The following is a 16005-nucleotide window of genomic DNA, read 5'->3' on the forward strand; positions in this document are numbered from 1 at the left end:
AGGACAAACCACGACTGAGAAAGTTTGGGAAGGTAGTCCGAGGAGGACTATCTCCTCAGCTAAGTAAGGCAGAGGTCAGAGGGTACAAACTGCTGTTGGAAGCAACTTTCCGGAAGATTCTACTGATGAGGATGATTATCATAAGAGCATAGGACAAATGAGAGTTGGAAAATATCAAAGGAAAAGCTGCTTCCACTGCATTGAATGCTTTGCAGCTAACCCTCTATCCCGCATTAATGTGGAGGTAATGTCTGAACAGTAACCAACAGCCTTACAGCTACACCCAAGGACTTCAAGAAGGTGTTGAGGGGATAAGAATAAAGGCCATCAGCTTGCCCTACACGTGGAGGGTGGAGATGAAGAAAAACAGGGTATATAATAGAGAAAGAAGTCCCTTATTGAAGGGGGAGGAAAAAGGAAAGAGAGAGGAAATCACTGGAGCTCCAAGAACTGGATTTGTAACTAAAATCTAAAGAAGCATATATATATATAGATATATAAGATCTAGTCACCTCGGATTGTACCGAGGACGATTTACTTCGTGCAGAACCATTGTATTTTTGCTTTTTTTCACTTGGGCTCACTATAGTTATCTTCTGATCCACTAAAGCCTAGTTTTTAAGCTTACTCTCTACAAATTCATTGTATTGGGCTCTTTGGGTCTAAATTCTTTTTCCTTCAGGCCTGGGAATCAAATCCAGTCCTTACAACAGATATGAAACTCTTTTTATAAAATTCATTAAACATATCTAAAATTCTTTTTATAAAATTCATTCTTTTGTTTCCTATCTTGAAAACAAATTTGATTTTTTTTTTTTATGAAATTTTTTTTTTCTATCTCAAAATCAGATATGAAATTATTTTTATAAAACTCATTCTTTCTTGCATCATAAAATAATATCTGTATTTTCTATTGAAAATTCATAGTTTTTCATCATAAAATCAAATCTAGGATTTTCTATCATGAATTCATGGTATTCTCATAAAAAAAAATAAAACTTTTTTTTTCCTGTATGTAGCAAGGTGTAGATCTAGGATTTTTGGATGACATTTAATCATAGATCTAGGAAAACTAACACAACATATTGCATTTCATAATTTGTTGCATGTCATTAGTCAATTTATAAGTGTTCTTTGATGCAAATATTTTTTTTATCATTTTATTTACAACACTATATACTTTTAATGAATATTGTTTGTTGTTGATATAATTTGGGGAAAAATCATATTATAATATGTAATATTTTGTGTTGTTTTTAGGTTTTAGTTTCTTTGGAAAAGAAGAGGATAGTCTAGATAATATATTGTCTAGACTATATATTGAAGAAAATGATTTTTGTGTAGTATCCTTTCATTGTTTGTAAATTTTTTGTTTAACAAATTAGTAGAAAATTATTTGTCTTTGTTATATGATGTTCTTAGATATTTAATAATTTTTTAAGCGTTTATGAATATCATTATCTCATTAGTGTATTGTTTGAGATTTTTAAGAAAACAAAATCAATTTTGTATTTAAAATTATTTATTTATTTCTCATATGTTAGATTAGATTATGACAGCATTAACACAATTCTTCTTTTTTCAAAAAACTCTCTACTTTTTTCCCCTTTGGAATTGTACTCTTGTTATTTTTTTTTTAATTATTAAGGAAAAAGAGTTTCAATCATTATGTATAAAACTATAATCAACACTTTTGCTTAGGAACAACGGCATATTTCTATTGCGTTACTTCAAAGCCTTATTAAAATTCTTGAATTTGATTATGCATTGGATATTTTGATTGATTACATAATATTTAATGTGTTTTACATATTTGGGAGATGGTATTTTACTTTGATGTAAGTTTTATTTTTCCCTTTCTTTTTTATTTTGAATTGTAGTTTTGTTGATTTTTGTTAATTTTTTAGATACATTTCTAGATGTTTTTTATTTTATGGTAGAAAAAATTGGGTTTGAGAAAGTTTGTTTGAAACTAAAAAAAAAAAAAAATTCATAATTTTATATACTTTTTAATGATAATCAAAATGTTATAAATAATTTTTATTAAAAAATTAATATTTTCGCTAACTTACCATTGAATTCTTGAGAAAAATTGTATTGTTTTCATTTTGGTACAACATAAATTATATATATTACATTTTTTATTGTCCCCATAATAAATGAATATATGATTATGAAATATTTCACTATTTATTAAATTAGGAAGAATTTTAAAAAATAAATTTAATGAGACCACTCTAAAAATATTATCACGTGCAATGTGCGGATCGGCAACTAGTAATTAAATAATTGACGACTCTATTGTTAAACCTTTAATCTAGAGGGAAACTTTAATCATTTGAACCACTATTTTGAGAGGCACTAACACGACTCCATCCATTCACGTAGGTTTGGCCCAAACCAATCAATTCAAAACAAGCTAGGGGAGCGGTCTCTCACAAGCCTCAATGGTAACACTTTCTAATTTTTTTTTTAAAGAGTTTCAACATATTACATCTACTTTCATGAATGTTCTCTTTATCATCATACGAATATACCAATAAGTTTTTGATATAAACGAAGATTATATTCTAGATCTCTTATTCAACTATCAAAAATTTTATTAATTGAGCTAACTAGAACCCACCTCAATGGTAACACTAAACAGAGAAGGTCTCTTGAGTGCAACTTAGGAAGCTAATTTTTTTTTTTTTTTAATATAAAGAAGCACTTTCCCTCAATCTGTATAGAGAAGATTGAGGTTTGAGATATAATTTTTTTTTGTATTTTGATTTCCTTTTTGTTTCATTAAGAGAGATAGAAAGCCCTTTTTTAGTTTCTACGTGTGGAAGAATAATGAGTGCCACACTCTAGAGTTCCCATTGAGAATAGGAATGGCTTGTCACACACATTCAATGAAAAAATATTTTTTTTCCTAAACAAAAAATTATATTATATTTATTGATTTATATTTGAGCCTAATTAATATCTTCACAGGTAAAGAGATATCTATTGGTTAAAAATTTGGGTTCTTTTTTGAATTTTATTTGGGGGCTTTTCTCACTTTGAGACCTTGTTTTTCTTGAATAAAAAGAAATTACTTTTTATTTATTGGTTAATATTTATGACCTAATTAATATTTTCACAAGTAAGTAGATATCTCTATTGGTTAATTTTGAGGCCTTAAGCGGCCTCCTTACTTGCCTTATACATTGACCCGTCCTTGAACACAACATACGTGACCTTGGGATTGCATAAGGAAGAGTCATGCGGATGCTGAACAATTTTTTTTTTAAAGATTTTTGCAATCTCATGCACTGCTTTATACTTGCTTCCTTTGATATCATTATCAAGGGTCGAAGACTCAGGTCATAGGAAATACAAAATGAGGTGTCTAGTTGCATAATAGATAGTCAAATGAGTCAAACCTATTGATCTAACTCATAAAAACACAAAAGTATATAAAAATTTAAAGATAATTAAAAAAATCAAATTGAAGTCCCAAATTCATTTTCCATCAATATAATTTCTTCATTCACCAATACAGCAAGAAATTAAACTCCAAATTGGCATATCCCAAATCATTAAATACAAATCCAAGAATTTCAAATTTCACCACAAAAAAAAAAAAAAAAATCAAATTCAAATAAAATCCAAACACAAAATAAAATCCAATGTAATTTGATAAATTTCATCGACAAAAGTGTTCCAAACACCAGAGTAAACACGCTACATCCGCTTTCATCCAACATGTATGATGTCCCTATTGCTTGGATAAACACCACAAGGCAACCCATTCTGCCAATCTCTTAGCAAATCAACCACAAAGTGAAACAAACAAACCCTTTCGCCAAAAATCAACTAAAATAATGAAAGTGTCACAATCAATCAAGTAGATAAAAGCACTTGTGTGAGACCATGACCTCGGGTTTGAGAGAGAGATTGCGATGATGCTCCTCAAATAAGTGGGAAGCCCATTGGAAACATCTTTCCCCCTAAATCAGGGATGTATAATGGAATTACCATTTATTTTTATTTAAAAATAATGAAAAAAAAAACCTAAACATTGAATTGAAAACCAGGATATCTTTGGATAATTGAAAATAATTACAGTTGATAAAAATTACAAAGTTTTGAGTCCTAATTACATTATGAAGAAAGTACAATACTTTGAATCCTAATTACACTCTATCAGAATGAAAATTACATTGAACAAAGTGTACTAATCTAAAACCTTAGATCTAGGTTCGGGGACTAGGTTACAAGGTAATTGAATATGTGTAGGCATTTTCTAGGCTACTAGTGGTCAATTACATATATGGCTGTTAATACCCATTTTTGTGACACAATTTTTACAAGCTCGATTCAACCAAGCTCGATTCAACCAAGCTCAACTTCCTTGTGGGATCAATTCATGCATTATATTATATTTTATTCTTTTAAGCTTGTCTCAAGCCTATGCGACATATTAAGAAAATTGAGGAAGTGTGGTTTGGAGGGTATCGGTTGGTTTCTTTTGGACGTATTGCATGAGCCTAGCCCATGCATGCTACAAAGTGGGCAAGGGACACTGCTACCAAGCGTGCTTCTAGATCTAATAATCTATATATTACTAAAAAAACTGAAGTGTAGTATTTAATGTTCCTTGTCAGCAGCCATGTCATTATCAATTTTTTTTTTCAATTTTTTAACATTTAAAGTGAATTAAAAACTCTATTATATTACAATCAAAATATCATATTTATCTTATATTAACTATTCTTATTTATTGTATCAAAAAAAAAAAAATTCTTATTTATTATTAAATTTTCAATTCCATTTTAACTTTTCATATCTCCACTACTCTCTACCTTAACTTTCTCCAACCTTTCTCATTCCATTTTAACTTTTCATATCCCCACTACTCTCAATATCACTATTATTCTATCCTTTTATATTCCTTTATTTTTTACTCTTCTTATTTTTATCCTCATACTATAAAATTGTCATTTCCTCTCTTATCCCATGCATAATTTTCTATTTTTCCACACACAAAAGGCTCTCTCTCTCTCTCTCTCTCTCTCTCTCTCTCTCTCTCTCTCTCTCTCTCTCTCTCTCTCTCTCTCTTATTTTCTTCAGTTTTTGGTATATATGTATATATTATTTTAGTGTAACAAGTTGACCATCAAAACATACTGATGCAATACTAGAAGCTCCATGAAATGCATTGCAAGAATCAATTTTAGACTGCCAGAAGTTAGTCAGCACTACAAGAAAAATGCCTATTAGCAACCAAGAATTTTTTACAAATCCAAAAAGCCCTCTCAAAAATTTTTCTTTGTGATGGCAAAATAAAGCCCTCACAAATACTTGGTAAAATGTGAAATATTTGTGACCAACAAGAAAAGCTGTTGCAATTATGTGTTATAACCGTCACAAATACTAATATTTTGGAGGGAAATTTTCCCTCCATCTTATTTCTGAGGGAAAATTAAAAATCTCTTGCAAAAAGTATATTATTTGTGACGGTTAAAAAAAGCCGTCACTAATACTAAATTATTTGCGAGGGCTAGGATCGACCTTTACAAATAATCATTATAATGTCAAATTTTTTGGAGGGACATGTTCCCACCAAATTATTTCCGAGGGACAATAAAAATCCCTTGCAAAAAGTTTATTTTTTGTGTGGGTTAAAAATATGCCCTTACTAATACTAAATTATTTGCGAAGGCCATGATTGACCTTCGCAAAAAATCATTAAAATATTAATTTTGTTTGGAGATAAAAGTTATTCTAAAATTCAAAGAAAAATAAAAAGAAATGTATAAACATATAGCACTTTGTATTCTTTAGATGAACCTTTTGTTTACAATCTAAAAAAAACATTTTATATACATCCTATATAAGAAAGGTCTGTCCTTATTTTCTAAACAATTGTACCTATAAAAAAATGATAGCACTTTCAACTTCAAAATGGTAGCCTAAAATTCAACACTCCCAAACCCGTTCGTGCTGAATGACCGACAAAACACACAGAGCTCGATCGAAAGTGCGGCGAGTTTAGGTGATGAGCTTTTAGTGAGTTAGGGTTTGGAGGTACATGATCCAAATTCAAGGCATTTTGTGCATAGTGACCAAGGCTCGCTCAAATGTGTTGTTGAGGGTGTTGTATTGGGAGTGAGAGCGAGCCTTGGTCACTATGCACAAAATGCCTCGGATTTGGATCATGTACCTCCAAACCCTAACTCACCAAAAGCTCGTCACCTAGACTCGCTGCACTTTCGATCGAGCTCTGTGTGCTTTGTCGGTCACTCAGCACAAACGGGTTTGGGAGCCCTATTTGATCTTCGTGAGCCAGAAGGATGTCCCAATCGAAACCTCGCTCAGGGTTTATTGCAGGTATTTGAAATATGACCCTTCTCATATTGAAGTATTCATTGAGTTTTTAGTTAATTCTAGTCTTTTGCAAGAGGCTTCAGAAAGATTAGCTTCAGTGTTGAATGATGATGGGTTTTATTTGGTTAAAGGGAAGACTAAGCATAGGTTGTGGTTAAAGTTGTGTGATTTGTTGACTAAGCATGCTAATGCGGTTTTGGGGTTGAATGTGGATGCGATTATTAGGGGTGGGATTAGGAAGTTTACAGATGAGGTAGGGCGGTTGTGGACCTTACTTGCAGAGTATTATATTAGGTGGAAATGGAATTTGCACGAGAAGGCGAGGGATGTGTTTGAGGAGGGGATTATGAGTGCGGTTATTGTTAGAGATTTTAGTGTAATTTTTGACTCGTATACGCAGTTTGAAGAGAGTATGTTAACATTTAAGATAGAGAGTATGAGTTCGAGTGACGAGGAGGATGAGGGTGAAAAAGAAAACGGTGTTGTGGAGAAGAGAATGGATGATGAAGATGAGGATGAAGATGTTCGGTTAGATGTGAATTTATCGATGGCTAAGCTTGAGAAGAAGATTCTTAATGGGTTTTGGCTACATGATGATAAGGATGTGGATTTGAGGATTGCTCGATTGGATTATCTTATAAATAGGAGACCGGAGTTGGCTAATAGTGTGTGGTTGCAACAAAGTCCTCATAATATGGAAAAGTGGCATCGAAGGGTGAAGTTGTTTGAGGGTGATCCCAAGAAGCAGATTTTGACTTACACTGAGGCAGTGAGGACAATTGATCCTATGAAAGCTCTGGGGAAACCTCATACATTGTGGGTTAACTTTGCTAGGCTTTATGAGAAGCACAGTGATCTTGTCAATGCCAGAGTTATATTTGATAAAGCAGTTCAAGTCAACTACAAGGCTGTGGATCATCTGGCTAGTGTTTGGTGTGAGTGAGCAGAGATGGAATTGAGGCATCAAAATTTCAAAGGAGCATTAGAGTTGATGAGGTGAGCCATAACAGAGCCATCAGTGGAGATTAAATGAAGAGGTGATTCTAACCCTTCCTCATTTAATGTTTTGTTCTTTTTGTTACTGTATATTTCACGTTTTGTAGTTATTGATAGAGTAGGCAATTGTTTTTGGGCTTGTATATTATTGCTTTGGGTCTATTTAAGTTTATTGGGCGTTTTGAGTTAAGTTTTTGGACCAATTTAACATTGGTGTGGTAATTTTGGGCGCATGTTTTTAGTCCATAAAATCTTGATGACTCTTGATTCTCTTGATTTAACAATCCTATAAACACACCATTTTTGTGATGGTTTGAATCTTATAAATGATTTTAGCTTGTTGGAGTTCCAAGTGATAGCCTAATCATAATGACATTCTTTGTTGTGCCCCATGTTTGTGGTTCGAAGTTCAAACTCTCTCTTCCCCACTACCTACCTATCAAGAAAAAGGATTTTAGATTTTATGATCCCAATTTTAACAACCATGCTTACATTCTATACTGGTGATTTCATCCAACACTTTTAAAGTTCGCACTTCAAGAGAAAAGAAAAGAAAAGAAAAGAAAACAATTGTAGTCGCAAGGTATTGTGGAACCTAACTCATATTTGAGCTTGTTTGTTTTTATTTGCAGTGGTTGCTGATGGGAATGAACCAATGTAGATTAAGCTATACAGATCCTTGAAACTCTGGACCTTCTATGTTGACCGAGAAGAGAGCCTGGGTACCTGGAGTCCACAAGGATAGTGTATGAGCGGATATTGGATCTAAGAATAGCCACGCCTCAAATTATTCTCCATTATGCATTTCTGTTGGAGGTGTGGGCTTTCCACCAATAGTTCTGTTGTTATGTTCCTTTAGTTTTTAGGTTTTACTTTTAGTGGTTTCAATCGATAAACAAAATTTTGCTGTTAATGTGTGCAGGAACATAAATACTTTGAAGATGCATTCAAGGGATATGAAAGAGGTGTGAAGATTTTTAAGTATCCACATGTCAAAGACATATGGGTCACATACCTCTCAAAGTTCGTAAAGAGATATGGAAAGGCAAAACCAAAACGGGCAAGAGAGCTGTTTGAGCATGCTATTGAAACGGTATGCACCTATTATGAGTTCAGATTAGGTTTATTCTGGTAAATATTTATGGTGGGGTGTTGAACTGAGTTTATGATCATGTCTGTATTCAATTACCAATTTGCTAAATAATGATGATGGGCAAAAATGTGGGAGTAGAGGGGTTAGTTATGATTATCAAAATAGTTACATCTTATTGGCTTTAAGTTATTTTGAAATGCTTATAGGGATTCTTTTAAGTAATGTAAACAGCATGACATCCATTTATTAGAAGGATTTGCCTTTAATAAATGCAATATTAGTTTTGAGTTAGGGGAGTTAATCTAGCTTATAGGTGGTTTGGTGATGGGAATCAAAATCAATTGATTGAGAATTTGAACTAGAATTGCATTAAAATTAAGAATTAAAGCTGGAATTACAGAGAAACTGGAGAAACAAAGATTCTGTCCAAGTCTGAAACTAAGTTAAATTCACATAAAAAACTGATTGTACTTTTACATAGCAAGCCTATTTATAATCTTTAACTATTAGGAAATAAAGTAGCTAATAGTTACATAAGTCAAAGCTGCAATTAAAGAGGATACATGGCAGATATGAGAAGTCAAAATAAGGGGCTGCTGACTGCCTTAAGAGGTCAAAAAGGTTGGCTGGTTGTTTGGCTTGTAGAGGGTGGCTGGTTGTCAGTCCTAATGGTAGAGGGGGGGTTGGTTGGCTGTTTGGCTTGTAGAGGGTGGCTGGTTGTTAGTCGTAATGGTAGAGGGAGGGGGGGGGGTTGGTTGGCTGGCCTAAGGATAGAGGACGGCTGCATCATTTGGATCTATAACAAAAATTTACAGGTGCATTTTTAATGCTTTTTCTTTTTCAGAGTCAAGGAAAAGATTAAAATATTAGACGCTGTGAAAAAATATCTTACCTTGGATTTATGTATAACAATACTTGTTTTGAGGAGTTATTTAAATATGGATTATATATTCTTTCTTCTTGCCACTTTTGGATTATTCCTCCTGGATCACTGATGTTATGCCTTTTATATACTGAGTAGTGAATTTAGTTCATATTAGTTTGAATGGTTCTAAAATGTGGTCTATCACAATTAATGTTATTAACATTGTTTGATTCTAACCTTCATCATGTTCTTTTCTTTTGAATATCAGGCGCCTGTTGATGCAGTGCAGTTTGCTAAAATTGGAATTGACTGGTAATCCAGCTTGACCTTTTAGTGAGGGACAAAGGGAGACTTCATGAAAGACACATTTTGGCATGTATCCTGTACATTAGAGCAGAAGTTATTTGCTGCTTGGCTAGATTGTGACGAATTTGCTGAAATAGTGGAGTTGCAAAGTACAAGAACTGGCCGGGGTGTAGAACCAATTGTAAATATATAGCTCAGCTAAAAATGCATTGCATATCTATGAATCATGATAACAAAGAATAGAAACACATCATAATTCATACAACCTTTGGGTTGTTAGGGTTTAGTTTTGTATTTTATGTTGTTATCTTTTTTATTCTCATTGATTGTTAAATGTTATACTATTGCATTATAAAGAAAGTATATAAAAATATAATGTTATTTTATTACATAGCATAACTAAAATAATTTGGTGTTTATTGCTATACATTTCATTTTTACTATTTTTCTCCTTATTTTATTTAACATTTAAATTTAGCAACACCCTCCATATCATTAGATTATTTATATTTTCTCTCTTTAAAAAATAAAATTAAACATATAATATTTTATTTAAATTCAATAAATAAGAATTGTTCTTATAAAGTCTTCCCATGAAGTGTTACAATGCATCAATGGAAAAATGAAATATAAAACAAATACCAATTTAGAAACGCTCAATTAAAAAAAAAAAGAATGTGAAACCAAAGATAATATGAAAAAACTAATAGTTATGGATATACTAACTTAATGGAAGCAAAACGGAGTGAAAAAAAAAACGTTACAGTACATATTTAGTACATTAGAATTATCATCAAATTTGGAAAAACAATAAGATGCCAACGGAGGGAGAGAGAGAGAGAGAGAGAGAGAGAGAGAGAGAGAGAGAGAGAGAGAGAGAGAGAGAGAGAGAGAGAGAGAGAGAGAGAGAGAGAGAGAGATTTATGGGTAATAAAAGTGTAGAAAAAAATAAAAGAAATCAAACATCAATTTGAACCGTCAAATAGAAAACAAAGAGGTTGACGAGAGGAGTAAAAAATAAAATAGAGATAACCTTATGAAAGACATCAAAAACTTTACTTTTTTACTTTTATTTTTTATTTTTCTTACATCTCTAATTTAGGTTGATGAATTTTTGTATTCTTTAGAATTCTACTTTGGGTTGATATGATTTATTTTTGTGTTTTAAGTTCTTATCATTTTTATTATCTTTGATTGTTAAATTTTAGTCTATTACATTATAAATATAGTATATAAGAATATAATGTTATTCTATTACATAGCATAGGTAAAATAATTTGGTATTTATTGCTATATATTTCATTTTTACTATTTTTCTTTTCATCTTATTTTATTCAAAATTTAAATTCAGCCACATCCTCCATATTATTAAATTATTTATATTTTCTATCATTTTTTATTTAAAAAATTAAAAATATAATAGTTTACTTAAATTCAAATAAATAAAAAAATTTCTTATAAAGTATTCCCATAAAACATTACAATGCATCAATAGAAAAATAGAAAACAAAACACATGCTATTTTAAAAACACTAAATTTATAATAATAATAATAATAATAATAATAATAATAATAATAATATCAAACCAAACATATCATAAAACAAGCTAATAGTTATGGATATACTAACTTAATGGCAGCAAAATAGAATGAAAAAAAAAAAAAAAAGTTACAATGCATATTTAGTATATTAGAATTATCATCAAATTTGGAAAATAATAGGATGTTAATGAAGAGAGAGAGAAAGGGATTAGTAAAAGAAATCAAACATCAGCTAAATAAATAAATTAGTAACGGTTAATTGGAAAATAAAGAGGCTGACAGCTAAAGGGGTAAAAAATTAATTAAACATGATCTTACGAATGTAATTAAAAACTTTACAATGCAATTAAATAAATCGTTAAATTCACTTAATTAAATCATATAATCAACAATTAAATACAATCATACAAAATTTAAACTTAAAACTAACCAAACTCTAATCTAGAATTATTATCAAAACTAAAAGGAAGACGTTCTTTAGTAATAATAGAAATATATAAGAAATAAAGATGAAAAATTTCAAAAATCCTTTTTTTGACGTTTCATGTAACATTATTTATAAATAATGATAAAAAAAAATCCTTAAATGTTTATATTCTTCACACACCACGACTCTTAAAAATCTTATGAAAAGTTCTAAGATTTTAACTCTCATTTAATGCCTCTATTATGAAAATCACTAGCTAGTAAAATATGATAAGAGTAAAAAACGTTACAAATGAGATCATGAAAAAACTAATTAGCCACTATTATTATGGAATATATGTATTTTTTTTTTTTGCATCTATGGAAATGAAATGTATAGAGTTTACTTATTAAGGTATATGTAAAGATTCACATTTAAAAAATATGTAAAGGTTTCTTTGAAAAAAAAAGTATATGTAAGGTTTTTATTAACTTAAAAGACAATGAAAAACTAATTGTTAATAACTACAACCGTTGTTACTTTATAAATCACACACAACAATATATTTAATATCCTAAATAATAGAGTTAGGACTTTTTAGATATACATTACTGTTAGTTTTTTTAAGACATTCTCCCCTGTGTGTGTGTGTTAAAAATGCTTAGTATTAAAAAAAAAAAAATCCTAAATAACTTACAAATTACAACCCAAATAAATCATACAATTATACAATCAAAGCATGAACATGTAACATGAATTACCTTTTGAATTACTGCTTGGAAGTTTCACAATTACTGAAAGAGAATTGCCAAATTTAATTTTTAGAAAACATCAAGACAAGGTATAAGAATTTTAATTTTTTAACTTCCATAAAAATAAATATTACCCACATTATTTCAACCCTTATGGAAAAGAAGGTTTACATGTAGCATGCAAAAGGTGTTTAATTGACTTAGAGATGTAAAAGTTAGTCAACCAACTATATAAGAATCAAGGTTTCAAAATTTAAATAAAACAATTCTACAATAATAAAAAATTATTTTGCAATAAATATGATTATGAAATGCATTAGTTTTCATTAAATTAGTTCAAATTACAAAATAATAATAATAATGAGACCATCCTTAAAAAAAAAATCACACGCCATGCGCAGGTACGCGACTAGTTTAAACTAATAACAATGCAAGACATGAAACTAGAAAATGCCTACACATGTTCAATTACATGTTCAATTTCAATCCAGTTTCCACTTCAATTTCGAATGTGTGTTTGCTTTTTTTGATGTGAATGTTTGCCATATATGTAATTGACCACTACTAGCCTAGAAAATGCCTACACATGTTCAATTACCTTGTAACCTAGTCCTCAAACCTAGATCTAAAGTTTTAGATTAGTATGCTTTGTTCAATGTAATTTTCATTTTGATAGAATGTAATTAGGATTCAAAGTCTTGTACTTTCTTTAGAATGTAATTAGGACTCAAAACTTTGTAATTTCTATCAACTATAATTATTTCAATTATTCAAAGAAATCCATATTTTCAATTCAATGTTTTGGTTTTTTTTTTCATTATTTTTAAATAAAAATAAATGGTAATAAAATATAATATAATGCAGTGCAGAATTTTAGTGCAGCAAAATAACGCAGTGCAGAAAATGGTTTTAGAACAGAAAATTAATCTTTGAAGCACAAATAATTTTTGAAAAACAGATCAAGGTTCTTTTAAAAAAAGATATGGATTTATGAACTAAAATCCAATCAACAAATTAATCCTAGATCTAAGATCATGCTAACAAATTCAATATCACAACATTAATCCTAGATCAGATCTCATTAAAATCAACATGCATGTTTATAATAAAAATCCTATCTAGCACAATATCATAACATAATAGCTTAGAGGAATCAAGAGAAATTCTGCTAAGAAGCTGAACTATGGAAGAATAGGTCTCAACATAGTCTTTAAGAGGCTAGGGGGGAGGGTCCCTTGGATGGTCCGGGGTAGTGAATAATTTAATTTTCAAGCTAGAAGTGCTTAGAAAGTTAACGCAAGCGGAGTGGCTGTGGAGTCTAGACCCAAAGGGTTAATCCAAGTGTCGATCGGCACTAAGGTGTTAGATCCAAGTTTCTTCCAACCGCTTGCTCCGCACATTTTGGATAAGTTTTCTAAGCTTTATTCTATACTTAGACGGAATTCTGTGATGTTTTCTTGAGGTAATTGACCAAAATTATCAAATTATCAGATAGTCAATTGAATTCGATGCACCAAGCCACATATTAACATGTGGACTTCACCGAACACAAATTTTTTTAATTAATCACTTTACTGTCCAATCAAAATTAATTATCAATAATCTTGTGTAGCTTAATTAGTTTCAACTATATATATATATATATATATAGAGAGAGAGAGAGAGAGAGAGAGAGAGAGAGAGAGAGAGTTTTATTGAAGTCCAATTAGAGAAATTCCAATTAGAGTTTACAATTGAAGTCCAATTTTAATCCATATGTCCTAAATTATTTATTTTTAAAGAGAGTTTTGTTTATTAATTTTGGAGTCAAATGTGGGACTACATCATAAATATTCATTTAAGTGAGTTATTGTATACAAAAACCAAAAAGTATAAAATTAATGAACATAAAAAAAATTAAAAAAATATAAAAAAATGGACAATTTACATTTTCTATCTAATGATTTCTTACAAGACTTTTTAAGAGTAAAAAAAAAAAAGAAAAAAATAATGATTGTCAATAATATTTAAATTATATTTATAAGAATTATGCTATGTATCTTAATGATATCTTTTAAGTATATTAGACTCATCACACACGCTTTGGGTATGCAATAATACTCTTTTATTTATTTATTTTTTTTTTTGGTTTAGTGTTATAATGTTTAAAAGTGATATATAAATAACTATGTATATTTTTTTTTTTAGAAAGAGGTAAAGTAACGTGGACTAACGTTTAAAAGTGAGATAGAGATAGTGTCTAAGTTTTAAGCCGAATGAAGAAAATAAAGAAAAAACACCTAAAACTTAGAAACAGTAAATTATTGTTTAACCAGTTTGTGTTTTTTAATTTAATATTATTTAACTAAAATATAGGGGTATTTTAGAGAATTTATGAAATTGTGTGAGGGTATTTTAGTACACCAAAAGTTAAAGACGAAATATGGAATCCTGTTATTAATAGTATAGATTCATGCATATACATGTGATTATAAGCTAGTGCATATTAATCGTCGAATCTTGATTTTGTGATATTTTTCAATTCAAATGTTCAATTGAGGCACTAAACGAGTCGTAATTGTTGAAACTTTAAGATTATCTTTTTATCAAGTATGATCAATGATTTGATGATTTGAATTACATTTTTGCCCTTAGTGAGTGAAATGACCATTTTACCCCCTTCCTCGCCTCCTCTCCCCTCTCCTCCTTTCTTCTAAGGGTAAATATGAAGGTTGCAAAATGAGGTGCTTAGAACACTGTAATAGATTAATTTGACAAGGGACTCAATGTTGCCATCCCAATGAAAGACGAGGGAAGATGAAGAGACAAAAGACTCAAAGGAGGATGAGTCTTGGACCTAGTCTAGCCTCAATACAAAACAATGCATCTTAACCGATGAAACTTGGTATGATTTGATGGTCCTTTTTTTGCATCCAGCATGTTTTAATTGTAATGAGATCTGACGAAATTTGGAACATAGATGTCACTCATCTAAGAATTCAAATGATATTAATCTTTACCATTGCTTGGGTAAAATTACAATTTTACCGTTCAATTATAATTCGACTCCCAATTACATAGATTGTCTAAACCGTGACCGATATTCTTAGCTTTGATTCTTACCTAAACCCTGTTGTGGTGCTTTCTTATGCTCCAATCCTTTTGTGTGACAATGTTGGGGGTCACTTATCTTACTGCCAACTTTACATTTCATGATAGCAGCCTAGCACAAACCCATTAAGGTTGATTTCCACTTTGATTTGGATAAAGTTTCTCATAATGCTCTTGAGGTTTATTTAATTATGCAATACCGAGAGCTTGTAGAGGGGTGATGGGATCCATTAATTTGATTTTTCTTCAAAGTGAATAAAGGTCCTTTAATCTCTGCAAAGGCCAATAATGAATGAGGACAGGGGCCTAAATCTGTGAAGTTCCTACCTGCCTCAGAATATGCTCCACTTAAGGTTACAGCTATTGTAATAGAATTATCATATAATATTTAGTCACAGGATTTGAAACAGTGTGATAAACTTTTTGATCGTCGGCCAAATTAAAAAGTATCAACTAGTGGGTCATAGTGCACCCCGCAATTGCGACAGCATTTTAATCACCGTATCAAGCAACGTGGAATAAGAGCTCAAAAGCAATGATCTATTACTCGACAATTTATCTAAATCTGAAAGGAGCACCAGCTTTATTTATGCATGAATT

The 16005-nt window shown here is 30.6% G+C and overlaps 1 pseudogene; it reads left to right on the top strand.

Moving 5' to 3' along the window:
• The first annotated feature begins 157 nt into the window (after positions 1-157).
• Positions 158-9624, top strand: LOC142632616 (uncharacterized; annotated as a pseudogene).
• The last annotated feature ends 6381 nt before the right edge of the window (positions 9625-16005 follow it).

This window comes from Castanea sativa, chromosome 4 (assembly GCF_040712315.1).
Source record: "Castanea sativa cultivar Marrone di Chiusa Pesio chromosome 4, ASM4071231v1".
NCBI classification, from domain to species: domain Eukaryota; kingdom Viridiplantae; phylum Streptophyta; class Magnoliopsida; order Fagales; family Fagaceae; genus Castanea; species Castanea sativa.